The sequence below is a fragment of the Petaurus breviceps genome, unplaced genomic scaffold, assembly GCF_028583685.1.
Source record: "Petaurus breviceps papuanus isolate PSGF00001 unplaced genomic scaffold, PetGlider_PUasm1.0 90330, whole genome shotgun sequence".
In the NCBI taxonomy this organism is placed as follows: domain Eukaryota; kingdom Metazoa; phylum Chordata; class Mammalia; order Diprotodontia; family Petauridae; genus Petaurus; species Petaurus breviceps.
In genome coordinates this window covers 1,169,995-1,175,994 of record NW_027187219.1, presented here as the reverse complement: position 1 = coordinate 1,175,994, position 6,000 = coordinate 1,169,995, and the positions used below count along the sequence as shown (strand labels likewise).

The window sequence follows — 6,000 nt, the reverse complement described above, 5'->3', positions numbered from 1 at the left end:
TCTGAGTAACAGATGTCAAGCATTATGAGACCCTATCCACATACTCTCCAATTCTGCTTTCTATTTGGCCTGTACAACCAAGTCCCAGGACCTGCTCTACCCTACCCCCTTTCCCCAGCTCCCCTTCAAGGTCTGCTTCAGTTCTTCCCCCCTACCCCCGCCAGGTCACCAGCAAATGTAAGTCTTCTTTTTGTTTCTGTGTGATCAAGGTAACATTGTGGTATGCCCGAAAGTCCATTGCATGTGACATTAACAGATCTTGTTTTGAATCTTGGATTTGCCACTTGCAAGCTTTGTGACCATTAGCAAATCAATTCAATTTTATCAGCCTTGATAAGGGGAGTGGTATCTTAAATTCTTTACTTCTAAGGTCTGGGTGAGCCCCATGGAAGGGGCACATGTTTTCCAGGCTTTTTTATACCCACTTTCCAAATCAATTTAGCCAGTGTCTTCATTTAACCTCTTCAGGCCTCAGTCTCCATATTTCTATAATGGAATTTAGACTCCAAATTACCTCATATTATATATTTGTGTAGATTGTATGCTTTATTTTTTAAGTTTGTTTCCCTAGATTCTAGCACAGTGCATGACACATAGTAGGTCCCAGTAAATGCTTGATGATTGGTTGGGTGCATTGATTCATAGAAATTTGTCACCCCAATGCTTCTTGTTTCTGTATACAGAGTTCTGGGCTTTTAGCTTCATTGTAGGTCTAGGATTGGGCAAAATGCACAGGAGAGTTGGGAGATAGCTTGGGACATGGGCATTGGGAATGTGTTATGAATGTGTTTTCCTGATTTTCTATTTTAAGTAAATTATTCATTTTCACCAACACTGTATAATTGATGATAAAATGTTCACCTTTTACATGAAGAAATTCAGGAGGATTGCAGATTTATGAGCATTAATTAGAAGAGACTGCATCCCACACAGGCATAGGAAGCTTGAGAGTAGCCAGAGAGTGCTATGAATATATTATCTCATTTGAGCATCACAATGACCCTATGAGATATATACATATATATCATAATAAAGCAAATACTATTATGTCCATTTTGCAAATGAGGAGACAACTTGTAGCCAGGAGACTTGACTCTAAGACTTATCAGACCCTGTCTCAGACACTCATGAATTGTGTTGCAATGGATAAAACCCTCCATTTTCATGAACCCTAGTTTCTTCATCTCTTCTGTATTCTTCCTGGTCCTGTCCCCAACTTTCTGGATTTCAAAACCATGTCTTCTTTACTGCTGGCTCATCCTGGAACTTCCCCCATCACTTGGGACTTCCTCACGTTGGAATAGCCCAGCATGCTGTGGCCTGCTCACTCTGCAATTGTACTCTGTGAAGTCCACTCCACTCTACACATTGGCTAGTTCCTCTTGGAATCTCCATTTTGTGGAGGAATCCAGACTGGCTTGTTTCCAGGCCCTGTTTGAAACTTCAGAATCGTATCACTGTTCCAGATAACCTTTGCTCCTCCACATTACCTCCTTTTTGGTCTTATTTTTGCCTATTCGAATATAAGAACTTTGAGGTTAAGGGCCATCTTTTTGTTTGTATTTGCATCCACAGCTCTCAGCCTAATGCCTGGCATGTAGGTTGGTTGCTGTCCTTCGTTATCAAAGAGGACCAAAGTGACATCACTATGTTCGAGTCAAGTTACAGTGCATCCCACTGTGGCTGATCAGACCAGTATGAGCTCGGAATGTTCTACCACCGGTTGGGCACAAATAGTCCATGTGAACACTTGGGGTAGATTTCTTTCAATTTGTACATCTCACATCTCATTGGAGCTACTTCAATTCTGCTTTGCTCATGGAGCACAACACCCTCTCTGATGTGGGCATCCCATGCTGAATAGTCCTGCGCCAATGTCTCCCATGTCACATGATCAATTCTAAAGTTCTTAAGGGAGACCTTGAGAGTGTTCTTGTATTGCTTCTTCTGACCACCATGTGAATGCTTGCCCTGTGTGAGTTCTCCATAAATGCAGAGGAGCAGATTGATCATAGATTTATCCTTTCCAAGCTACGTATTCACATTCAACAAAAGCAGTGTCCCCAAGGAAAAATGACTACCAGAACGAATGTCAACAGATTAGAGCTCTTCTCTCAGAGGGAACAGTTTGCTGCCAACATGATACACAGGAAGCACTTAATACATGTCTATTTCCTTCCATCCTTTATCATCTGTCAAATAGAAATAGTAATGCTCACATTCACAATGTCTTTGGTTGACTATGAGAAAAACATTTTGAAAAATATCCAGTGCTCTAGAAATATAAATTACCTCAATTGATATATATATATATATATGGCGTCATTCAAGGCTGTAGGATTCTTTCTACATATTTCCTAGAGAAGATCCATTGATTGCATTAGTAGATTCCTTTGTTTCCTTTTAATTTTTTGAAGATATCAGTCCAGCACCCAGGCTTTCCTACTTTATTCTCCCTGTCATTAAATGATGGACCAAATTAATTTTCCAGTAAAAAAAACCCTCAATAAAATTATCTTTTATAAGAGCTGGATCTCTGGGGAGGGAAAATTAAAGGGATATAGGGGAAAAGTTAAATATAAAACAAAGATATCAAAAATTATTTTTAAAAGACCTCTGTTTATATTTTATTTCAATCCTCATATAATATTCACCATTGGTAATTTTGTTAATAATTATTTAAATTATTATTAGAATTATTAACAAAATCATAACTTAGTGAATAGAAGACCAGCCTAGACAACCTGGGTTCATACTGCTTGACAATGGACAAATCATTTAACCTTTTAGTGACCCAGGAAACTTTCTAAAACGAATTTTATAAGTTGGTAGCCTACATATTTTAATGGACAGTGTTTCAGGCTAAAGGGGATCCTATACCAATGAGATCAGTGGTCTCAATTTCCTCCAATTGTCACTAAGGTGATCATCATTAATTCATAATAATAAAGATAAATGTTATTAAGAGGAAATGTCTCTTTTTATCAGCCTCTTCAGGGCATCTTTTATCTCTTTGTTCATAAAGCTGTAGGTCATATACATAGCTGTAAGGATGGCATAGAAGATAATACATTTTCCATGTTTGGGGAATGGTGACAGTTAGACCAAAGGCACCCAAAAAGGCAGTGCCATAGGAGAGTGTCACAATTGTTATATGAGACACAAAGGTGTTGGAGGCTTTGATATTTCCTTTGGTGGAGTTCATTTTCGGGACTAGAACTGAGATATATCCATAGGACATGAGGATAATGAGGAATGAGAACAATGAAGTACAAATTATTGGTACAAATATTATTTGGTTAATGAAGGAGTTGAAGCAGCATGAGGCTATGATCTGAGGCACATCACAGAAAACAATGATTAATTATGTTTGGCCCACAGAGATAGAGGTGGATTCCAGAGTTTGTTTGAATAAGGCTATTGAAAAATCCAATCATGTAAGCCCTAACCACCATCTTCCCAAAGACTTGGAAATCCATGATGGTGGAGTATCTCAGTGAACTATAGATGGTCACATAGCAGTCATATGCCATGATAGCCAAGAGACAGCACTCAACCGGTTCCATACAGGCCATAAAGAAATACTGAGTAGCACAGGCCAGGAAGGACATGTTCTTTTCCTTGTGGAAGAAGTCAGAGAGCATTCTGGGGGCAATAGTAGAAAAGCAGCAGATGTCTATGACGTCCAGGAAACTAAGGAAGAAATACATTGGATAGTGAAGATGGGAGTCAGCTGGATCACTCCTATTGTGTACATGACGTAATGTAGGCACCACTCTTCCCATGCTGAGGATACTAGTTTTCAGAGGTGAACAGACCCCTAAAGGTCATATAATCCAGCACCCTAAGTATCAGATGAGGAGACTGAAGCACAGAAATGGGAAAACATTTTCTCTGATTCATAAGTACCAAAGGTAATATTCAGACCCAGGTCCTCTGACTCCAAATATAATGATTTTTCCTCTACATCAGATTTATCTATAAACATTTTTTATCATTGTCATTAAGGACTACAAATACTTGCAAAGGATTCAACTCACAACTTTACTTAGTCTCCCCTTTAAAAATTTAACCAAATCATATGTTTGTCTACTTTTCCTTAGCAACAATATCCTCTCTTGGGAATGGTTTCAGTTCTGGGGAAGCCCCCCCCCCCATCAGAATTCCAGAGGGCATCCTACAAAGAAAATCAGGCATCACTGGGAACTCTCTGAGAACATTTTCCTACTCTGTTCCCCATCCTCAGGTCTCTGGGATGGAAGAGAAGATTCAAGGTAGGATCTAGATAAGTTGCTATAGTCTTGTGGACTTCAATATCAATGATATTGTATCCTCAGTCTGAAAGAGCTATTCTCTCATTGGCCCATTTCAGAGACTTTCTCTTAAAATAATTAAGAAAGGCCATCAGTGTGATGGTCAATGGCTCAACCCTTAAAGCATGAAAATTTGAAGGTTTTCAAGTCTTTTTGATTATTATTAGGAAGTCTACATTAAATTCTGTTGTGTTTTCCAAACCTGGAAAATATTCAAGTCATTCTCAAAAAAAAAAAAGGATAAAGGAAGGGTCAGCAGTAACCTTAAAAACAATTAGACCTAGAAGAGATTGTAGAAACTAAATAATCCAATACTCTCATTTTACAGGTGAGGCAACTGGGGCCCTGAGAGGTTAAGTGATTTCTCCATGACCCCACATATAGTAAATAGGTAAACCAGGATTTCAACTTGGGTTTTCTAATTCTCAATCCAACAATCTTTCCATTGAATCACATTGTCAACTTCTCACTGGTAACAGTGAGGAATAGACAAACCTTGGTCAGGAGGTAGCATGTAACCCTTTGCTAGGTTGTATCCAATATAGGAATAGGAATAAGTAGGTATTTTGTCATTGGCAGGTAAAGGGGTACTTCTTCCTTGGGCATCCTACTCTAACGCCTCATCGTGGCCCCTGGCTTCTCCAGTGCTGTGCCAGGTGAAAACCAGGAATACTAGATCTTCCCAGTTTTCCAATTCTCAGTCCCCTGAGAAAGTAATTCTCAGAAAGATTTAGTGACTTGGGGCAGCTAGATGGTGCAGTAGATAGAGTTCCCTGGAGTCAGGAAGCCGCTTCCCAAGTTCAAATCCAGCCTCAGACACTAACTGTGTGACCCAGGGAAAGTCATTTGTCTTTGTTTGTCTTAGTTTCCTCATCTGTAAAATAAGCTGGAGAAGGAATGACAAACCACTCTGATATCTTTGCCAAGAAAACCACAAATGGGGTCACAGAGAGTCAGAACTGACAATGACTGAACAACAATGAAAAGAATCATGTAACGAGTGAGTAGCATAGATGGGATTTGAGCTTAAGTCTTCCATACTTCAAGTACTATGGAACCCACAGAATTTTGAATGTTTTGAGACATCTAGCCTAACTTCTTCATTTTACAGATGAGGAAACTGAGTCTGAAGGAGGTTAAATGACTTGGCTATCATCCCCTGGCTGTTGTATCATAGGTAGAATGTAAACCCATGTGTTCCAGACTCCAAGTCAAGCATCTTTTAGACTATGCCCTACTGCATACTGCACCTCCAAAACTGTCTGTTTTCTACTTCTGTGATTTTGGTGGAAGCATTTCCTTTTGATCTCTCCTTATCCTTTCTGTTTCCCCAAAAATTGGCAAAACTAATTCTTCTTAGTAAACAAAGCAAAGAAGGAAAAGAAAATGGGAAGGGGAAGAATGTCCCTATGTGGGGATTAACCTACAATAAAATTGTAGGTTGTGTCCAACCTACAATTAAAGAGCCTGAGGCAGACAGAGCTCTGAGCCTTTGACACTTTTTTTAAAGGTCCCCTCCAATGAAGTGGACTCCAGATCTTCCTCATGATCTAAGATGCCCCTCCTGGGATTCTATTTTTATAGGGTTTGATACTCTATTTATTTAGATATTCTAAAGCAAGTATACGAAATTCTACAGAAATTCCATTGGTTGACATATTAAGAATGTAGAATGTATATGTATCAC

At 39.1% G+C, this 6,000-nt stretch overlaps 1 pseudogene; it reads right to left on the bottom strand.

Moving 5' to 3' along the window:
- Positions 1 to 2,932: 2,932 nt before the first annotated feature.
- On the bottom strand, positions 2,933 to 3,785 carry LOC138177104 (olfactory receptor 5A1-like; annotated as a pseudogene).
- Positions 3,786 to 6,000: the final 2,215 nt, after the last annotated feature.